Source organism: Pseudophryne corroboree, chromosome 5, assembly GCF_028390025.1.
Source record: "Pseudophryne corroboree isolate aPseCor3 chromosome 5, aPseCor3.hap2, whole genome shotgun sequence".
NCBI classification, from domain to species: domain Eukaryota; kingdom Metazoa; phylum Chordata; class Amphibia; order Anura; family Myobatrachidae; genus Pseudophryne; species Pseudophryne corroboree.
Genome location: NC_086448.1, coordinates 490,553,968 through 490,577,093, shown reverse-complemented (window position 1 = coordinate 490,577,093; position 23,126 = coordinate 490,553,968). Strand labels below are relative to the sequence as shown.

Here is a 23,126-nt window from a genome sequence, read left to right as displayed (position 1 = left end):
TATGAATATTGTTAAGGGCAGTGATAAGGGTTAGGTACGGGGCGTACTTACAAAGACCATCGTTACCTCAGTGATCTTACCTGGAACTGACAGTCACATGACAATCAGGGACAGTGTGTCAACAGTTTATTATGTTGACACATCATCCATGTAGATGAGACCACTGTTGACATGTGAAGTATGTCGACATTCTCATGGCTGATGACTGCCAACATGATAACTGTGACAAAGGGTTACATACTATTTACCGGCGGGTGGGATGCCGACTGTCAAGATCCTGACAGCTACTTCACGCCCGCCAGAATGTCGGTAGCAGGGAGAGTGCTAAGAGTCCCCTTCTGGGCTTGGTTACTTGCTGCACTCGCCACAGGTTCTATTCTCACTCTATGGGTTTCGTGGCCACCCACGAGTGGGAATAGCCCCTGTGCGCGGGGATTCTGGTTGTTGGCATTGTTGACTGTCGTGATTGTGGCGTCGGTATCTTGACCACCGGGCTCCCGACAGCTGGCAAATTGATTGCATCCTGTGACAAATCATACTAATCCTCTTTTAATGTTATTACCAACATGTCTTGATGCTTTAACATCCTTCATTGAACTTCAGAAAACTAAAACTTTATCATGTAAAATGCCATGTAACTTTTATGCAAAATAGTTTTCTCATTTTCAAGTGAGGAGAGAAAATGAACTATATATATAGCAAGACAATTACGGTGGTAAGATACTAGCAAAAGAAAATTTGAGGTAGAGATTTAGCTAAATATAGCCCACTTTCAATATTAACTCAGTGTCAGGCAGTTTGAATCTTAAAACACCTGCTGCCGTTGGAGCTGTCTACAATGCACCAGGTTAAACAGGGCTCATTCCCTGACAGACATCAAATCGCAGATAAAATGTTTTGGTTTTTTTTTTAGTTCTTTTCTTTAAGCTTAGGATGTCAGAAAAGTTTTTTAAAGCCTGGCAATATGAAAGCATTAACAGTTGTATCTTTGCTTGCTTAGTCTGCATTAACATACATACAAAAAGATTATTCATATTTACAAGCTACAAGCGGAGTAGGAATCGGTGAATACAAATGTTTGCTTTGTACGTTCTGCACTTTCTAACCTTTATGAGCTGCAGACTGTAACTTCTGAATCACTGTATTTCTTGTAGTTTGTTTTTCTTCAGCAATTGCCATCTAACTCTCTAGCTTAAAGCACAGCCAAGAACCATTACACCTGCTGGCGTCAGAAGGGGGTGCGGCCCGCACCTGGGTGTCACCCTCAGAGGGGTGACACCAAAGTGACGTCTTCTGCTGAGTGACAGGAGCCAGGTGCTAAATGTAAACATTACAGTGCAGCATCCCGGCTCCTGTCACTGAGAAGCCGGCACTGCAGAATGAGCACTCCCCGTGGCAGCCCGCTCCTCCCGGACCCCGGCGTGATGAAAATGGGTGTCGGGACGGCCAGCGAAGCCATGCCCCAACCGGTTAAGCCACACCCCATCCATGAAGCCACACCCCTTTTTAAACCCGACGCACCGGGTGTAAAGAGGCAGAGCGACGCCTCTGATTACACCTTTTCCAGTTAGGGGACTGATTAGGAGTTGAATTCAATACTGAGGTAAATGCAGGGCCATCTTAACATACAGGCACACTAGCAGTAGCGGATCTTGCCACGGGCAAGCAGGACTTTTGCCCGGGGCGCCGCCTTCCGGAGGGCGCCGCACCATGGCAAGATCCGCTGCTGCTGTGCCGTGTGCCCCCTGCTGCCGCTGCCCCCCGCCGTGAAGGGAACTAGCCACGTAGCGTCAAGTTCCCCTTCGTGGAGAGGACCTTTACTGTGCGGTGCGCGATGACGTCATCGCGCACCGCATAGCAAAGGTCCTCTCCACGAAGGGAACTAGACGCGTAGCATCTAGTTTCCCTTCGTGGAGAGGACCTTTGCTGTGCGGTGCGCGATGACGTCATCGCGCACCGCACATCATTTCAGCGGCGCTACTACTGTACAGGGGGCGTAACTGACCACGCCCCCTGTATGAAGCCACGCCCCGATTGCCCGCCCGGGTCGCTAAAAACCCTGGAGGCGGCCCTGCACACTAGGCAGCTGCCCGGGTCCCAGGATTTTAGGAACCTTTGAGCAGGGGCGGGTTGGTGCATCCGGGGCTTCTTTTGGGAGGCAGGTAGATAATGCTCTGATTGAGAATTGCACACAATATGAGCAGCCAGGCAGCATTTTATACTTTCCTAGCAGCCAGACAGTAAATGGCTGTCAGCATGCTGATTGGTGGATGGCTGGAGGCCTAGGCTGACCATATTATCCCTTTAACCTGGGACACTCATGAATTACACAAGTTCTGTGGCTGCTTAAAACCAGCTGAAATGCAGGCTTGTAGTCAGCCAGCCACAGAACCTGTGTAATTCATGAGTGTCCCAGGTTAAAGGGATAAAATGGTCAGCCTACCAGTGGAGCTATCACAGTGCTGACAGCCAGTCACTGTATGGAAGCATGTGGAGCGAAGGCGTGGGACCACAGGAGGGGTAAGTTATTTTTTTTAATGTATTCCTATGAATAGGTGATTAGGGGTCCCATTGCAATGCTTTGTCCAGGGCCTACAATGCTGTTAAGATGGCTCTGTGTTAACATAAGTTAGCAATTCATTTTCGATTGAGCATGCATCCAAATCTCACTGTGTTGTAGCACCGATTGAACTGCACGGACTCGGAAATATATTAGGCGTTACTAGATGGTGATGTGGAGGTGGCTATTAGTGATGAGCACCGGAAATTTTTCGGGTTTTGTGTTTTGGTTTTGGGTTCGGTTCCGCGGCCGTGTTTTGGGTTCGAACGCGTTTTGGCAAAACCTCACCGAATTTTTTTTTTGTCGGATTCGGGTGTGTTTTGGATTCGGGTGTTTTTTTCAAAAAACCCTAAAAAACAGCTTAAATCATAGAATTTGGGGGTCATTTTGATCCCAAAGTATTATTAACCTCAATAACCATAATTTCCACTCATTTTCAGTCTATTCTGAACACCTCACACCTCACAATATTATTTTTAGTCCTAAAATTTGCACCGAGGTCGCTGGATGGCTAAGCTAAGCGACCCAAGTGGCCGACACAAACACCTGGCCCATCTAGGAGTGGCACTGCAGTGTCACGCCGGATGGCCCTTCCAAAAAACACTCCCCAAACAGCACATGACGCAAAGAAAAAAAGAGGCGCAATGAGGTAGCTGTGTGAGTAAGCTAAGCGACCCTAGTGGCCGACACAAACACCTGGCCCATCTAGGAGTGGCACTGCAGTGTCACGCAGGATGGCCCTTCCAAAAAACACTCCCCAAACAGCACATGACGCAAAGAAAAAAAGAGGCACAATGAGGTAGCTGTGTGAGTAAGCTAAGCGACCCTAGTGGCCGACACAAACACCTGGCCCATCTAGGAGTGGCACTGCAGTGTCACGCAGGATGGCCCTTCCAAAAAACACTCCCCAAACAGCACATGACGCAAAGAAAAAAAGAGGCGCAATGAGGTAGCTGTGTGAGTAAGCTAAGCGACCCTAGTGGCCGACACAAACACCTGGCCCATCTAGGAGTGGCACTGCAGTGTCACGCAGGATGGCCCTTCCAAAAAACACCCCCCAAACAGCACATGACGCAAAGAAAAATGAAAGAAAAAAGAGGTGCAAGATGGAATTGTCCTTGGGCCCTCCCACCCACCCTTATGTTGTATAAACAGGACATGCACACTTTAACCAACCCATCATTTCAGTGACAGGGTCTGCCACACGACTGTGACTGAAATGACGGGTTGGTTTGGACCCCCACCAAAAAAGAAGCAATTAATCTCTCCTTGCACAAACTGGCTCTACAGAGGCAAGATGTCCACCTCATCATCATCCTCCGATATATCACCGTGTACATCCCCCTCCTCACAGATTATCAATTCGTCCCCACTGGAATCCACCATCTCAGCTCCCTGTGTACTTTGTGGAGGCAATTGCTGCTGGTGAATGTCTCCACGGAGGAATTGATTATAATTCATTTTAATGAACATCATCTTCTCCACATTTTCTGGATGTAACCTCGTACGCCGATTGCTGACAAGGTGAGCGGCGGCACTAAACACTCTTTCGGAGTACACACTTGTGGGAGGGAAACTTAGGTAGAATAAAGCCAGTTTGTGCAAGGGCCTCCAAATTGCCTCTTTTTCCTACCAGTATAAGTACGGACTGTCTGACGTGCCTACTTGGATGCGGTCACTCATATAATCCTCCACCATTCTTTCAATGGGGAGAGAATCATATGCAGTGACAGTAGACGACATGTCCGTAATCGTTGTCAGGTCCTTCAGTCCGGACCAGATGTCAGCATCAGCAGTCGCTCCAGACTGCCCTGCATCACCGCCAGCGGGTGGGCTCGGAATTCTGAGCCTTTTCCTCGCACCTCCAGTTGCGGGAGAATGTGAAGGAGGAGATGTTGACAGGTCGCGTTCCGCTTGACTTGACAATTTTGTCACCAGCAGTTCTTTGAACCCCAGCAGACTTGTGTCTGCCGGAAAGAGAGATCCAAGGTAGGTTTTAAATCTAGGATCGAGCACGGTGGCCAAAATGTAGTGCTCTGATTTCAACAGATTGACCACCCGTGAATCCTTGTTAAGCGAATTAAGGGCTCCATCCACAAGTCCCACATGCCTAGCGGAATCGCTCTGTGTTAGCTCCTCCTTCAATGTCTCCAGCTTCTTCTGCAAAAGCCTGATGAGGGGAATGACCTGACTCAGGCTGGCAGTGTCTGAACTGACTTCACGTGTGGCAAGTTCAAAAGGTTGCAGAACCTTGCACAACGTTGAAATCATTCTCCACTGCGCTTGAGACAGGTGCATTCCACCTCCTATATCGTGCTCAGTTGTATAGGCTTGAATGGCCTTTTGCTGCTCCTCCAACCTCTGAAGCATATAGAGGGTTGAATTCCACCTCGTTACCACTTCTTGCTTCAGATGATGGCAGGGCAGGTTCAGGCGTTTTTGGTGGTGCTCCAGTCTTCTGTACGTAGTGCCTGTACGCCGAAAGTGTCCCGCAATTCTTCTGGCCACCGACAGCATCTCTTGCACGCCCCTCTCGTTTTTTAAATAATTCTGCACCACCAAATTCAAGGTATGTGCAAAACATGGGACGTGCTGGAATTTGCCCATATTTAATGCACACACAATATTGCTGGCGTTGTCCGATGCCACAAATCCACACGAGAGTCCAATTGGGGTAAGCCATTCTGCGATGATCTTCCTCAGTTGCCGTAAGAGGTTTTTAGCTGTGTGCGTATTCTGGAAAGCGGTGATACAAAGCGTAGCCTGCCTAGGAAAGAGTTGGCGTTTGCGAGATGCTGCTACTGGTGCCGCCGCTGCTGTTCTTGCGGCGGGAGTCCATACATCTACCCAGTGGGCTGTCACAGTCATATAGTCCTGAGTCTGCCCTGCTCCACTTGTCCACATGTCCGTGGTTAAGTGGACATTGGGTACAACTGCATTTTTTAGGACACTGGTGAGTCTTTTTCTGAGGTCTGTGTACATTTTCGGTATCGCCTGCCTAGAGAAATGGAACCTAGATGGTATTTGGTACCGGGGACACAGTACCGCCAACAAGTCTCTAGTTGCCTCTGCAGTAATGATGGATACCGGAACCACATTTCTCACCGCCCAGGATGCCAAGGCCTCAGTTATCCGCTTTGCAGCAGGATGACTGCTGTGATATTTCATCTTCCTCGCAAAGGACTGTTGGACAGTCAATTGCTTGGTGGAAGTAGTAAAAGTGGTCTTACGAGTACGACTTCCCCTCTGGGATGACCATCGACTCCCAGCAGCAACAACAGCAGCGCCAGCAGCAGTAGGCGTTACACGCAAGGATGCATCAGAGGAATCCCAGGCAGGAGAGGACTCGTCAGAATTGCCAGTGACATGGCCTGCAGGACTATTGGCATTCCTGGGGAAGGAGGAAATTGACACTAAGGGAGTTGGTGGGGTGGTTTGCGTGAGCTTGGTTACAAGAGGAAGGGATTTACTGGTCAGTGGACTGCTTCCGCTGGCGCCCAAAGTTTTTGAACTTGTCACTGACTTATGATGAATGCGCTGCAGGTGACGTATAAGGGAGGATGTTCCGAGGTGGTTAACGTCCTTACCCCTACTTATTACAGCTTGACAAAGGCAACACACGGCTTGACAAATGTTGTCCGCATTTCTGTTGAAATACTTCCACACCGAAGAGCTGATTTTTTTGGTATTTTCACCAGGCATGTCAATGGCCCTATTCCTCCCACGGACAACAGGTGTCTCCCCGGGTGCCTGACTTAAACAAACCACCTCACCATCAGAATCCTCCTGGTCAATTTCCTCCCCAGCGCCAGCAACACCCATATCCTCCTCATCCTGGTGTACTTCAACACTGACATCTTCAATCTGACTATCAGGAACTGGACTGCGGGTGCTCCTTCCAGCACTTGCAGGGGGCGTGCAAATGGTGGAAGGCGCATGCTCTTCACGTCCAGTGTTGGGAAGGTCAGGCATCGCAAACGACACAATTGGACTTTCCTTGTAGATTTGTGATTTCGAAGAACGCACAGTTCTTTGCTGTGTTTTTGCCAGCTTGAGTCTTTTCATTTTTCTAGCGAGAGGCTGAGTGCTTCCATCCTCATGTGAAGCTGAACCACTAGCCATGAACATAGGCCAGGGCCTCAGCCGTTCCTTGCCACTCCGTGTGGTAAATGGCATATTGGCAAGTTTACGCTTCTCCTCCGACAATGTTATTTTAGATTTTTGAGTCCTTTTTTTTACTGATATTTGGTGTTTTGGATTTTACATGCTCTGTACTATGACATTGGGCATCGGCCTTGGCAGACGACGTTGCTGGCATTTCATCGTCTCGGCCATGACTAGTGGCAGCAGCTTCAGCACGAGGTGGAAGTCGATCTTGATCTTTCCCTATTTTTGAAACCTCAACATTTTTGTTCTCCATATTTTAATAGGCACAACTAAAAGGCACCTCAGGTAAACAATGGAGATGGATGGATACTAGTATACTTATGGATTGACGAGCGACTGCCGACACAGAGGTAGCTACAGCCGTGGACTACCGTACTGCGTCTGCTGCTAATATAGACTGGATGATAATGATATAAAAAATATATATATATATCACTACTGCAGCCGGACAGGTATATATTATATAATGACGGACCTGCTGGACACTGTCATCTCAGCACTGCAGACTCCTAAAGTAAGCTACTAGTAGTATCAAGAAGATAGAAAAAAGAAAAAAACACCACAGGTAGGTGGTATACAATTATGGATGGACGAGCGACTGCCGACACAGAGGTAGCTACAGCCGTGGACTACCGTACTGCGTCTGCTGCTAATATAGACTGGATGATAATGATATAAAAAATATATATATATATCACTACTGCAGCCGGACAGGTATATATTATATAATGACGGACCTGCTGGACACTGTCAGCTCAGCACTGCAGACTCCTAAAGTAAGCTACTAGTAGTATCAAGAAGATAGAAAAAAAAAAACACCACAGGTAGGTGGTATACAATTATGGATGGACTAGCGACTGCCGACACAGAGGTAGCTACAGCCGTGGACTACCGTACTGCGTCTGCTGCTAATATAGACTGGATGATAATGAGATATAAAATATATATATATCACTACTGCAGCCGGACAGGTATATATTATATAATGACGGACCTGCTGGACACTGTCAGCTCAGCACTGCAGACTCCTAAAGTAAGCTACTAGTAGTATCAAGAAGATAGAAAAAAAAAAAACACCACAGGTAGGTGGTATACAATTATGGATGGACTAGCGACTGCCGACACAGAGGTAGCTACAGCCGTGGACTACCGTACTGCGTCTGCTGCTAATATAGACTGGATGATAATGAGATATAAAATATATATATATATCACTACTGCAGCCAGACAGGTATATATTATATAATGACGGACCTGCTGGACACTGTCAGCTCAGCACTGCAGACTCCTAAAGTAAGCTACTAGTATCAAGAAGATAGAAAAAAAAAAAAAAACACCACGGGTAGGTGGTATACAATTATGGATGGACGAGCGACTGCCGACACAGAGGTAGCTACAGCCGTGGACTACCGTACTGCGTCTGCTGCTAATATAGACTGGATGATAATGATATAAAAAATATATATATATATATATATCACTACTGCAGCCGGACAGGTATATATTATATAATGACGGACCTGCTGGACACTGTCAGCTCAGCACTGCAGACTCCTAAAGTAAGCTACTAGTATCAAGAAGATAGAAAAAAAAAACACACCACGGGTAGGTGGTATACAATTATGGATGGACGAGCGACTGCCGACACAGAGGTAGCTACAGCCGTGGACTACCGTACTGCGTCTGCTGCAGTGCTAATATAGACTGGATGATAATGATATAAAAAATATATATATATCACTACTGCAGCCGGACAGGTATATATTATATAATGACGGACCTGCTGGACACTGTCAGTAGAATGCGTTTATAGAATAAAAACACCACACGACGAGTGTTTAACTTTTTCAGGCAGACAATCACAATATACTGGTGGTCAGTGGTCACTGGTCAGTCACACTGGCACTGGCAGTGGCACTCTGGCAGCAAAAGTGTGCACTGTTAAAATATGTACTCCTGCTATAACTGCTCCCCAGTCTCCCCCACAATTAAGCTGTGTGAGCAGTGAGCACTCAGCACAGTCAGATATACAGTATTACATAGATGATGCAGCACACTGAGGGCACACTGAGGCTGAGCACAGATATGGTATGTGACTGTGTCACACTGTGTATCGTTTTTTTTCAGGCAGAGAACGGATTAATTAAACTGGTGGTCACTGGTCACACTATCAGCAAGTAGTACTCCGTCCTAATATGCTCCCCAAAATTAGTAAATCAAGTGTCTCTACTCTCTCTACTACTCTCTAGTCTACTCTAAACGGAGAGGACGCCAGCCACGTCCTCTCCCTATCAATCTCAATGCACGTGTGAAAATGGCGGCGACGCGCGGCTCCTTATATAGAATCCGAGTCTCGCGATAGAATACGAGCCTCGCGAGAATCCGACAGCGGGATGATGACGTTCGGGCGCGCTCGGGTTAGCCGAGCAAGGCGGGAAGATCCGAGTCTGCCTCGGACCCGTGTAAAAAGCGTGAAGTTCGGGGGGGGGTTCGGTTTCCGAGAAACCGAACCCGCTCATCACTAGTGGCTATGCAGACACATAGTAATATTCCGCCTGATGGTCGTGTTATGGGAGTGCCACAGGTGTGGTTGCAGACTTAGTGGAGAATGTAATAAGCCTTGGAGAGAGGTAACGTATCTACCAATCTGCTGCCAACTGACATGTTACAGGCTGTGTTTGAAAAATGACAGTTACTAGCTGATTGGTTGATAGTTTTTCTTCATCCACTCTATCACTCTCTAAGGCTTAACTCCTATTTGTGTACACTGGTGGCCATACTCAAATGAAGATTCTGCACCTAGCATGGAGTTGGTGCAAGTCCCTACTGTGCTACCGATGGTTGTGACTGCAGACGCTCAAGGTGGGCTTCCCAGCACCCGCATTCAAATGCACGGCTAGACCCCAGTGAAGGGCTGATTCTAGCATTTGCATAAAGTCGCAGATGAGACTAAGGCAAGGGAAGCTAACACGGTTGCAGCAGCATCTGGCTCAGAATCAGCCCCTTGGCGTGCACAAAATCCTCTCACTGGAAAGGTGTCACAGTGAAAGTGTATAATAATATCATTGATATTTAAAACAGTTTAGCCTGGTTGGGTACTGTCCAAACCCGGGGCAGCAAAAAATATTTTCTACTGACAATTTTGCTATAATGTATATAATGTATATGTATAATGTACTACTAAACTAACATTTTTACTGTCACTGTAATAAAACCATTTTATAATATATAACGTAATAATTTGAAATCTTGGGGAGAAGGGAAATAGTTATAAGTAATAGCAGGGCCCCATGGCAGCTGCACTCCCTGAACCTATGGTAGCTACGCCCTTGGGAGTGAGTACTAAGCAAGTTATCATAGTGTATTATACATAGTCTTGCCCTGCACAGGCTTAGAACATGAACACATGCATGCATGAGAGCAGGCCTGCATGCATCTGGCACTTATCAATCCCTATGACCTCCCTGTGATTGGAGCGGCAGCATGAGGGAGGAGTACAGCAAGGTGTGTTTACTCAAATGCAGCTCACGCAACCCTGCAGCAACAAGCATATATGCTGCTCGATGGCAGGTATTAATACACACTGGTGAACACGAGTTGTCATAAACCAGGTGTGTATGCTGCTGAGGCGGGATGTATGCCTTAAGATGTGCACGGCTTTGTATATCTGCAGAAATACAATTTACTGGTGCGGAGGTTTGAGTAAATTATACCAATTTTGACAACACAATGCTCTGCTTCTGGACTTTTCTCTTAATTTATGATTGCCGGCACCTGTATTAAACTAGTTAATGGATAAGAAAGGTGTTACTGCACAGGTGATGGCAATCATATGTTAAGAGAATAGTCCAGGAGCAGAGCATTCTGTTCCTCCTGGAGAGGGTCATGTTGGAAGGTATGCTCTTCATCAGCCCCTATGGGGATATAAAATTTTGGGCAAAGGGGGCAAATTGCCATGGCCGCAGCATTTATTTTAAACGCCAGCAACGGTAGTCAATTTGCACCCTTTGTCCGGCTCAGTTTGTACCCCTTTTGCACAAAAGTGCTTGCTGTCCTATTGGATAGCGAATACTTTTGAGCGAGATCCCACTGCCATAAAGTGCGGCGGGTGTCGCACTAAGTCAGCTGGCCGAATCCACTCATTCACAATTTAATTCCCCCCTATACCTCTTTGTTTTACTGATGTACAAAAAAATGTACATATATTTACAGACAACTACAAGTCCTGATGGCTGGGAAACATGACAATAGTAATAGGGATATATAATAATCTCTGCCATCACAACTGCAAACACAAAGGAACCTAGAGAATGATTGGTTACATACATAGCATATGACACCAGGATCCCAGCTATGCCTTCTCTTCTGTGTGGAAATACCTTTCTTAGCAATGAAATAGATCAACACAGGTGACGCCAATCATGTATTAAGACGGAAGTCCGGGAGCAGAGTATTTTGTCCGTCCTAGAATGGGTCATGTTGGAAAGTATGCACAATCTAATTTGCATACTCCCTCCTTTCCCCAGGCCCCACTGTCTTAAGTGCCCCGGAACCCCCAAAGGCCCCTGGTTGCATTGTACGTACGGTGTCAGAGCAAAGTTAACTGTCCATATTTATGTCTGCACAACAAAAGCGTCTCCTTGTATAAACTAGTATTACTGGACTGCCCATATGTACATATCCAGCTTAGCTGTGAGGTAACTACTTCACTACTTAGCCAAGAGCGAGGGTGATGTTAAGCAGTACTCTACGTTTCCTTTGTTTTATTACTTGACTATGTTTTTTGTTGCACAGTAATATTTGAATTATAATCAGAACTTAGTTAAAGCCCACAAGCAACAAAAAACAGAATGAACAAGCTGAACACGCTATATGAAAAGCATTAAACTTATCTCTGCTTAAACACAACATACTGTGTGTAATATTAATACTCTGCTAGAAGCTTTGTATAAACATAACCTTAGGTGGTCTTGCAGTATGTAAATATTACCAGGGCTTTCTTATCAGAAAAAGAATGTTTTTTACAAACTCTTACACACTTAATATAAACATGCCTTTATAGTTTTAATCCAGCAAAAAATATGTATTCCACCTGTATGTTTAAAGTGTTTGGCAACATTCTTACATCTTTGCAAATCCTAAACGACTTTTTGGAATATGTGAAATTGTTTTTCTTGGTCTGTTCTATATCAGTGGTTTATACCTAAATATATGTTGGAAATTATTTTTGATAATTTTTTTGTGCAGTCTTTTATATAGAAAATATGGGGTTGATGTAGGACACAGCGAAAAGGGTGGACCAGTAAAGAAGTTGCCCATAGCAACCAATCAGTTTCTACCTATTATTTTATAGATATACTTTATAAATGCTTCCTCAAAATTGACTCTTTTTCTGCTTAATACATCACTTTAGTGCAGTGATTCCTAACTATGAGGGGTATCCAATTATCCTTGGTAATTTGCTGTGGATAATGGATTCAACGGGGGCTATTCTGTTAGCCCCGATGCCTGAGTGTATTCCTTTATGATGGTACTTATCAGGGATTATGCTTCATGTGCCTGAGCATAATCCATGATAAGTGCCCGTTTTATCTACGATAAGTGCCGTGAAAATATAGGTACGCGGCTTTTTCGTGGGACCTTTGTTTATTTTTTTGTGTGCAAGATAATTGGATAGGGGTGATAAAAATAATAGCACAAACCTCCGTTTTTTTGTGGCAGTGGCACTATCGCAGGTAATTGTATACCTCTCTATATGTTAACAACACCATTTGTTTTGTGAAAAAAATATATGTTTTACTGACATTTTTCAGATATTAACTGACATTTCTTTGGCTAACAACACATTTAAAAAAATGAAACAGTCTAATGCCAGGAGTTTGTTAAATGATCGACACATGGGCGTACATGCAAGGAGTGCAACTGCTAAGGGGCCGAGAGGCTTAGGGGGGCCTAGAGCCAGGTTATAAAGTTGCATACCAATTTACATACCCTCCAACATGACCCGCCCCACTAGGTACAAAATGCTCTGTTTCTGGACTTCCCTCTTAATTTATTATTGCCATCACCTGTGAAGAAACAGCTTTCTTATCATTTAACTAGTTCAACAAAATAAAACAAAATGAATAAATGCTGCATAGAGGTGTCTCTCAAGAATCACTAGGACAGGGGCCCCTTCAATATGTTTCTGTGGGGTCCCCAAAGTTCTGGTTACGCCCCTGGATCGAAAGTTATGCTGCTGACAGTCAAAATGTCGACAGCATAATGTCAAGCGCACAATGCCGATACTAGAGTAAGGTTATTTAATGCATTTTAACTGCTCCAGCAATAGAACTGTAAACATGTTAGTAAAGCATCTTGTTTACAGTTCAGATGTTGACACAGTAAAAATGTATTTAAATAACCAATTTTCCATGTCGGCATTCAGCGTTCAACATTATGCTGTCAACATTTTGACTGCAGACAGCATAGCTGTCGACATAACATACCAATACCCTGATGTCTTACAGTTGACAGATTGATAGTATGCAGCTCTCAGTCTCAATAGATTTGTTTCCTTTTACTTAACTGCTACCAAGTTTGTTCCTAGAATTTCTGTGTCAGAGTTGAAAGGTCTTATGAAGCTGTGGCTATATGAGTAATAGTATTGTACATTGTGTTGCCCTGTCAAACAGTCACCAACCTACTGTACAGTATATGTAAAGGTTTCCATACATTAACACTGTATGCTAGCTCTTAGCTCCTAATTTTTTTATCACAACAAACTAAGGTCCTGCCATTAGGCTCATGGCAATATTGTGCAATAGTCTTACTAATAATTGGTTCTAAATAAAAAAATTCCTCCTGCATGAATAAAACCTTGTCTCAAATATTTTCATTACTGATAACATCATTGTTTGCATATTAAATTGATATAAAAGCCTGTCGTATGTGAATAAACCTGTATATTAGGATAAATGTACCCTTAATTGCTTCGATGCTATACAGAACTTTTTGGGTTAATCATATTCCAATGTCAATATCAGAAACTATTGCAATACTCCTATAAATGATAACTTTGAATTTCGAGAAAATATTATAACTTTGCTTATTTCTCCTCACACAGGAAAGACATTCTAGGCAAATTACCAAAAATATAACCCAAGATTTTTTATTGTAGTTGCAAGAAAGTGAACTAAAAACAAATGTGTCTGTAAACTAGATATACTATGGGGCAAATTCAAATATCCATGTATCCATGGGTTATGTCAAAAGATTTAAAGTGCCCAGAACTTTTTCTACCCGTGAGAAGTGCTGAGGTCGCATTTAACGCTAAGGCTGGGTACACACTTGGCAATATGCACCCGATATATCGTCCAATCCACCGGATTGGACGATATATCGTTAACCTCATCCAGTGTGTATTCAGTATATCGTTAAGGATGCACGATCCAGCGGGTCATTAAACAAGGTACAATATCTTTAGTTTTCAACTTGAAATCTAAAGATATTGTACAAGACGGCATGCATATGGATGTGGGTGCATGCCGTCACTGACGAGAAGCAAACGATATCGTTCAGTGTGTATGACCCAAACCGTTTGCCGGGGGGGGGGGGGGGGGGGGGGATCTTGCACGATGTCACATCTGAAAGTGTGTAACCAGCCTTAGTTCTGCTTGCAAAATCCAAAGGTAGCTTGTGTGTTGATTGCATACCTCATTTACGCAGGAGAAGCAGTGGCATATCTATAATGGGTGCTAGGTGTGCGGTGCACATGGGCATCTGGGTCCAAGGGGCTCACACCCTGCACCCATTTCTTGAATGCTTGTCCTCTGGACTCTCACACCGGCAGCAGCAGCACTGCGCAATTATCAGGAAAATGATGCAGTGGCCTTGTGTGTCACGCATGCACAGCAAGAAAATCATTGGGGCAAATGGCCACCGTGCCATTTCCCTAAAGACCTGCGAATGTGCACTAGACTCTGTTACAGCGCTAGGGTCTCCTAGTGACCCTAGTCCTCGGAGTCTACTGAGCTGCCGATTAGAGAGGAGGGGCCCAGGCGGAACTGCTTATAGTGGTTCTTGCTTCAGCATTTAACCACTTTTGGAGGACAGCAAAAAAAACAACAATAAATTCTACATGTAGAGGGACATTCAATTATCCACACCAAACCGGAGCAATTCAATCAGGGGGGATTATCCTGCGTGTGTATACCCGATGCTGGACTGCACCTCATAGTTCATAAAGTCTGAGAGAAATGGTAAATCCAGGAGAAAAGTCAGAGAGAAAATGGCAAAATCAGGGGTTTGCACAAGGGAAAAACCCATTTATTCTGTAGCTTACGTGGAATAAATGGGTTTCTGTGTCTGAAACCCCAATTTTGGGTGCAGGAAAAAGGCTATTAAATTTCATAGTCTTTCCCCATGCCATGGGCATTTTAGCTGGCAATTAGCTATGGGGTTTAATTGGATATCCCCCATAAAACTTTGGACCCTTGGCTACTGTAATGTGTTTTATTATGCGTTTGAATGAAATGCGTAAAATGTGATGGAATAATATGGTAGCCAAACAAGACATACCATTTTGAAAAATAGACAACCTATGTCATCAAATGAGGGGACTCCTGTATTTATTTATGCCAGGATGGGTGAGGTGTGGACAATAGAACCCACCATCTCTGGATATTTTAATGCTTTATGTAGTATATGGTGATACAGTCTGGTTATCCTCAGACAATAATTACAAATATTTGAAAGAGGGGTCTTCCACCTGTAGAACACGAGTATGTGTGAAAATATAGCTGCCAGGATGAGGGAAATCTTTTCCCAAATGATTTTTGGCTGACTGCAGTCCCATGATCATAATCCTGCCCCCTTGAGGCATTTGTCATGATTCATGAGTTTGTGGAGAGAGGGCAGTACCAAAATGATGCAAGTCCTATAGAATTGCATCATATTGGCCCCGTCACCTCTCTAAGGACCCGCAATTCCAGGTATTATTCTCCCAATCCTTCTCACTTCACTAGGAAGTGGGTGGGATGTGGGATATGTTCCGGAGATTCTGGGGAACTACCCGAAAAATCACAAGACCTTTGGACCTTCCCAGAAAGTAGGTAAGTATGATTTAGGGGGACATTTACGAAGCAGTGATAAGAGCGGAGAAATGAGCCAGTGGAGAAGTGGCCCCATCAACCAATCAGCAGCTCTGTATCATTTTATAGTATGCAATTTATAGATGTTACTTCAGTGCTGATTGGTTGCCATGGGCAACTTCTCCACTGGCTCACTTCTCCGCTCTTATCACTGCTTAGTAAATGTCCCCCTTAGTCCCAAATCACATAAGCAAACTGCATTCACTAAGAAAGCTGTGTTGTAGTCTGCAAGGGTAGAATATGTATTCAGTTTACACCGAGCATACACTACATACAGTACCTTTACAGCCATGTTTTAACCATTGTTATTCTTGCAAAACATGCATTCACTATTGCCATCAAATACACCTCCAAAACCCTCTAATGCAACAGAAACAATTCTTCACCTTGTTAGTGCTGGGATATATTATTATCATAATCACTTTCTTCATTTAGAAGTTGGACCTGCCCTTGTCAGCACAAATAATACATATTTTCCCTATAGAGAGATGGTGATGATGAATTAGTTAGTGTGGGTGTTTTGTGTCTGAAAAACAAACGATTACGTACTGTACATACATTTAGTAAAACTACTACAAAACACACAATGTTAGAAATCATAGGATCGCACCCACTGCCGTTATCAGAAGCAGTGGCGTGACATTTTTCCATGGCACATCTCACATGCGTCCAATTGTATGCACAGAAAGTTGTAGTACAGATTCAGAACCATGGTGTCTGAAATGTGTTAGAAATGTATTTGGCATTCCGGGGCAGTGGCCGGGAAGTGACTGGCTATTCAGATGCTGCATTTCATAGGAGTGTTATGGGAGTACTACGGATGTGTCCCTGAGAGTGATTTCTTACAAAGACGCCTTATCACTCACATTGGAGGCCATACTCAGAATAGTGTGCAAGTTTCGCTGGTGCGACCGATGGTGGCATTTAATGACACACCAAGCTGTATGTCTAAAGATACGCAAAGTGGGTTTCTCAGTCCTTGCACATTCCGAGCATGCTTGTACCCTGGGGAAGGGCTTTGTAGCGGTATTACTTTACTTTATACTAGCGTTTGCTTCTGTGGATGTCTGTTATTGCTCAGAGAAACTAATTTTATGATGACAGTATTGCCATCTAATATTGTTATGTATATTGTAAACATTGATCACAAAATTTATTTGTAAACAATATTTGCAGTTTTTCCCTCAGGGATTAACAAAAACAGATGCTTAGGGCTACTAATTCGAGAGCAAGGTACGTAAAGCTGCACATGGGAGAAGCAACTGGTCCTACGCCTGCAGACCTAAGCGTTTCTGGGGTGTGCAATATACGTTTGTATTGTATATAGTCATTTTGCACTTGAGGAGACTGCACAGTGCACGTGCATGCACGTCTGTCAAGCGTCTGATTTTTCTGTTATTGCTCCTCTCCCTGATGTCACTTCGAGCTCATACATACTGTACCGCAGTTTCTTTCTAGGTCACTAAGCTATACAATAGTGAAAACACTATCCAAATTCATCCAGTAGTTCTTGCATGATGCCGGAATGAACATACAAACAGACAGACAAAATCCAAACATTTTTTTCCCGTCTCCATAGTACATAAACAGAAATATATTTCTCAACAAAAAAATTGCTATGTACAGACACAACCCTTAGTTTTATTATATGTATAGATTTGTGGAACACATAAAACCATTAGGAATAGCCACTGCATATTAAGAACAATTAAAATATCTACCACCAGACAAACCCACACCCGCCCACATATTCCTCTAGTACATTACTGCCACACAGGAACTTTTTTCTTTTTGCCCTCTAGGTGTCCTCCATTTAAGTGAGGACCCTCACTCCACACCTTCCTAAGACAATGCTTCACATTTTCCTCCAGTCCTCCCGGATAAGCAGACATTGTGCCTCAGGAGATACACTACACGGGGGGTTATACCCACAGATACACATTAAAAGTAAAGGTTTTATTATTTCTAAACTCAATAACTAGCTGTTGGTGATGAAGCTTTGGCACTCTCTCACCCAGGGCCTTCCCCTCGCCCTTGTTTCTTGCAATTAGACCAAGGCGCCATTTCTTCCTTAGTTTTATAAAACCAGACATTCCAATCATTTTCACTGTGCATATTTTCTTTTTTCAATCACTTTAATTTCCTTGTATTTGTTTAGCAATATTCTTATGCCATCTGACTGTCATGTGCAGAAAATTCACTTACTTTTCCTTTGGAGACATCAAACGGTATTATTATCAGGGGAAAAAAATAAAAAGGTTTACTTTAGATTGACCTACACTGCCGCTATAATATAAAGCAGTTCTTTTAGACTAACCACTTTGCATCAAATTAGTTATAACGTAATGAACATTACACTCATCGAGACAAAGATACACCAAATCCACAATAGAGGGCAGATAGAGCTACATACATCCTAACCTCAAATTACTACTTTCCATCAGCAGGACTCTAGATGATGTTGAAATACCCTTCCTTTTTACAGACCTGTATTTTATAGAGCTTCTAGGGAACGGATCCACCACAATCATCATGATTAATCAGTCTCTGCAGCCATTGCGTAGGAAGACTGAATTTAAACCAATGCATTTGCAGTGATGGGGTCTATTTCACACTCACCTCTAGTTTCACCTTGAAACATATGTGCATGTCTTATGAAATATCACACAGAAGCAAGTATAATATGACCCTCTTCTAAGCCAAAGCATCTATTCCACTAAATAAAAATATCTGCTGGAGAAGCATCCTGCTTACTAGCTGCCAACCAGCTGCAAACCTTACACCCAGATAACAGAATTAGCATACTTGAGCAGACTGAAAGTACACACAATCTGAGCATTGTGATAATAACCACTATGCCTTATCCCGTATCGTAGCAAGCAACCTGTTCAAGAAACTATTAACAGAGTGACCTTTTTAGCACAGATTGTTCTGCAGCGTCTACTTTAAAAAGAGCGTTTTTGTTGTTAGTAATTGTTATCATTGAATATATTTGCTGTAACATTGACTTGAACAAGCATAACTCATCTCAATGTCAGCGCAGGACTGTGTCAAAGACAAATAGTTCACATGACAAGATTATATAGTTCTAAAAGGTAAATAGATCAAAGCTACTTATGCCTGGCCATCAGAAAGGTCAGATGGCAGGGCAAGGGAAAGCACACTACTTGGCTTGGCAGGCAGTAGCACAAAAGCAATAAATACATTACAATGTGTTTTCATCCTTTCCCTTCCCTCGGCAACCCAGAAAGCATAGACTGAAACAAGTCTGGAAAGAAAGAAGAATAAAAAATAGAGTGCCATTATCTTTAATAGAAAAACGGCTGGTCTGACTGGAGTGACTAAAACTCTAGACAACATGTATAAAGTCAGTGTATACTGTATATCAGCTGTTTCATTAATATGTTCCTGCCTTTAAACTGGTATCAGTATCAATTTGTATCATACAGAAGAGATGTTCATGTGTAATATTATGCTTTATGGAAAGGTGGACAGGATTCATATGCCTACATTTTGCCTATTACCATCTGTAAAGGGCGTAGAGAAAAAATCAAAGTATTGTAAACCTGCTTGAATACAGTGTCATGACTAAGCAAGAAGAAAATGAGCTGGTCCCCCTCTACTCCCCCCCCCCCCATTTTTTTTTATCTGCGCTGGAACACATTTCAGATGCTACAGTTGCTGTTCAATAGCAAGGCAAATCCTGCATTTAATCAGCAAGAATATTGATTCACCATGCAGAACTTTCTGCCTAATTCTAATATGGCCACATGTTTTCCCTTAAATAGTGCAAGGAAATAGGAAAGTGTAAATGGCAAACTAATAGCATTTCAAGCTCTAGCTGTTTAATTTCTGAAAGCTTTCAATTTTACTAATTTGGATGCCTGCCAATATAGAAGCCCATGTTCTGATAAGGCTCCTTTTGAACTGTAAAAAAAAAGTGTCCCACTTTGGCATGTGATGCTCTCTTAATAGCACAAGTGGCAAGTAGGTTTTCTAACTTCACAGTATATTATGTATACCACATGCACACAGCAGTCTGCGTACACTCATGGCTGCTGTTGTATCTCACAGCCAGCACAAAATGATATGCTCTAATCTCAGTTATCCATACAATAAGCTTCATAGAAGATCTGAAATGTTTGCCATATAAAAAAAATAACTTTAGGATATTGGAAGAAATCTGTGCAAGTGCACAGTAAACACATTCTTGGAATAGATGCTGCAGAAAACCTCATGTCCTGGCATAATTAAAAGTAACCCACATCCAAGACAGTCAAATAAATGAAAGGGTCTTCTTTGATGGGAAGAGACTCAGTGTAGAGAGAGGAGAATCACATTTCCCAAGGGAATAGGCATTTGCTTCAAAGAGAAATCAGACTGGAACATTAGTTAAATCCCATAGGAGCAATGTGGGAGAAACTACAGTCACTTTCAGTGAAAAATGAAGTTCAACTAAGTTCTTAATTATTATTTTTTATTGGAAACTTATTCTGATAGTGACCTTAATTTTCCTTCATTATTATCTGCAGTGCTAATATATAGCAGAAAACACAGATAGGCTGATATGGAATAAAATGTAGACATAATATAAAAATATCTTTAGGCAATTTTTTTTGTTCCAGCATATGAATGCTGTCTTCTGACACAAAGTGATGAGAGATAAAAATACTGCACATGTCAATTTGTTCTTAGGCATGTATGTATTTGACTGAGTTGATGGCTCCAAATTGGTTTTCCTGGAGAACCCAAAGGGACAGTGAATTCCCTGAAGAAATGGAAGCGTGCCCATTTCTTAAATGACTGCAATGGACAATTGCACAAAACCGAAGAAAAAGGACACACTGATTCCCAGCGCTGTGTGTAATAGTGTTGTCCAACAAAGTATGGATCGCATCTTACTTCAATCGATAGTTATTGTTTGTAGTGCCCCAAATGCTTTGATTTATATTCTGTGAAATACACACTGCATCACTCAGTAAAGCTAGAAATAGGAAGACAAAATAATGGGGGCTTTTCAACAGTTCAACACACGTCAACATCTTTTATATAGTATTGAGGCCTAAAACGGTGTGTAGGAAGCCAAAAAAGCAGGTTCTTTTATATATACCGTATATAGTTTTTCATTTGATCCCACTTTTCACATGAATAAATAAAGAAACCAAAGCATTCACAGAGTAACCCAACTGGCACAGATATGATTTCTCTTCCCTCTCGCTGTGGAAGTATGTGCAGTGAGGTGTGCAAATCAAATTAATGTCATTATCTAGTATTAGTGCTGAGTCTTTTACAGAAAGCTGAGTGCTTTACAAATCCAGCCAGCAGTGAAAGTATATTCCTCTAGTTAAGACTTTAATGTGGACTGAGAAAGCCAGCCTGTTATGTTCAGAGCTATAGACAGTGTAGCAATACCTGTTGTAGCTGTAGCCTTTATTCTATTGTACATTCTAGTAGATGAGAGCAATGCCTCATGCCAAATTCAAGTATAATTGCTCTTTCTTTGTGGCTGTCACTCTATTATGTGACTGCTTCCCTTTTCCTCAAACAGCAAAACACTATTATTCTTTCCAAGGGGGTCAAGCCAGTATATATATATATATATATATATATATATATATATATATGAATTTCCACAGCAAAGGATGATTGAAAGTAAAAATCTGGCAATTGCATAACTCTTAAAACTGTTACCTCTTACAGTTTTGAATACAAATATTCATGGGAAGAGATTAAAGGGGAACTCTGCCCTCTATGACACAGACCACAGTCCCTTGCAGGCTCGTTACACAGTAGAAGCAGATTTAGAAGTCACTTACATAAAAGACATTTTTTTATTAATTCTCCAATAAATATAATGTCTCATCAAACATATTCACTGATACCTGTACCATTCAGAGCTTCAGAGCATCACTACAGAACTATAGATTATCTATCTATCTATCTATCTATCTATCTATCTATCTATCTATCTATCTATCTATCTATCTAGATCTAGATATAACTCTACTCATCCTGATATCCTCGTGTCCAGCTCTATAGTATAAGAGTACAGTATCTCCGAACCACCCAACCTGTACTTATCGAACATGTGTCCCACATGGCAGAGAATCCAGCAGCTATAGTTAGCATGCTGAGTCAAATACTAGGTCCAGACGGTGTAGCAAATAACAATATACATATGTCTAACCCAATTGACTGTGACCGCTGCAGATTATCAGGAGTGTGTACAACAATAACCCGCCTGAGGCTAGGTGCATGCTTCATTTCCAGGAGAATGGTCTTTAGGTATCATGTCTTTCACCTGTGCCTGAGAATAGGAGCGAGCAGCCAGGCAGGGTCCTTGCCTGACAGCCGGCGCTGTAGAGCGGCTGTGCCTGCAGTATACATACTGTACATCCCTCCTCAGTGTGCTGCAACATCGGGGAGTGAGGTGACCTTCAGTAACCTGCGCTGCCGCTAACTTTCTACAGCACGGACTGACATAGAAGCTCTGCTCAGACCAATGCCAGGCTGCGCCGCTAACAGCTATTAGAAACAATACAGAAGATAAAGAAAGCTGCGTGTCCTTACCAGCAATGAGCAGGATGAGTGTCACTCAGTAAGTAGCACGCTGGTCAGCGCTTCTCTGCTGCTGTCACTGCTTTATTCCCCCACAATAACACCTCCTCCTCCTCTGCTACATCTACTCCAGTCTGACTGGGGCTCCGTTCCAGCACAGCATCACTTCTAGCTCTGACAGGCAAGGAGACGGAATCATAGGGCTCCCTGGCTGATGAATAATAGGGGGAATGAGAGAGCCCTCCCTGAAGCGCCGAGACTCTGCTGCCTCTGCTGTTCTTAGAGCCGCAGAACTCAGCAGGCAAAGGTTAAGGACTGAGGGAAGCAGCCTCTCTCACATACACACTGATTTGCAAGTGAATTCAGTGGGAGGGTACCCGAAGAGGAGGGCTTTGTTACACATCCCTTGTCAAAGAAGGACTTTTTGTGTTTGAAGTCTGAACCAATCATCCAAAACGGACACACTGTCAGTGAGAGGGAGGAAGAAAGGAGGTCAAGGCTCAATCACATAACTTCCACTTAATATTTCCATACAAGATGATTTTTTTCCATCCTATGAATTCATGTTTTGTGTATTAAATATGGTAAGATTAAAACTCGCATTAAAACACAATCAGTAAAAAAATCTATTTAGTTATTATTATTATTATTATTATTATTATATTATTATTATTATTATTATTATTATTATTATTATTCACTTTCCTAAT

The 23,126-nt window shown here is 43.0% G+C and overlaps 1 protein-coding gene across 1 annotated transcript in view; it reads right to left on the bottom strand.

Annotated features, from left to right (window-relative positions):
- Window positions 1-22,753, bottom strand: part of LOC134927889 (cadherin-6-like) — a 470,497-nt gene extending 447,744 nt beyond the window's left edge. The window contains exon 1 of the mRNA XM_063922971.1: window positions 22,429-22,753. The gene's annotated coding sequence lies outside the window, so the exon portion shown is untranslated. The remainder of the gene's footprint in view (window positions 1-22,428) is intronic.
- Between the last annotated feature and the right edge of the window lie 373 nt (window positions 22,754-23,126).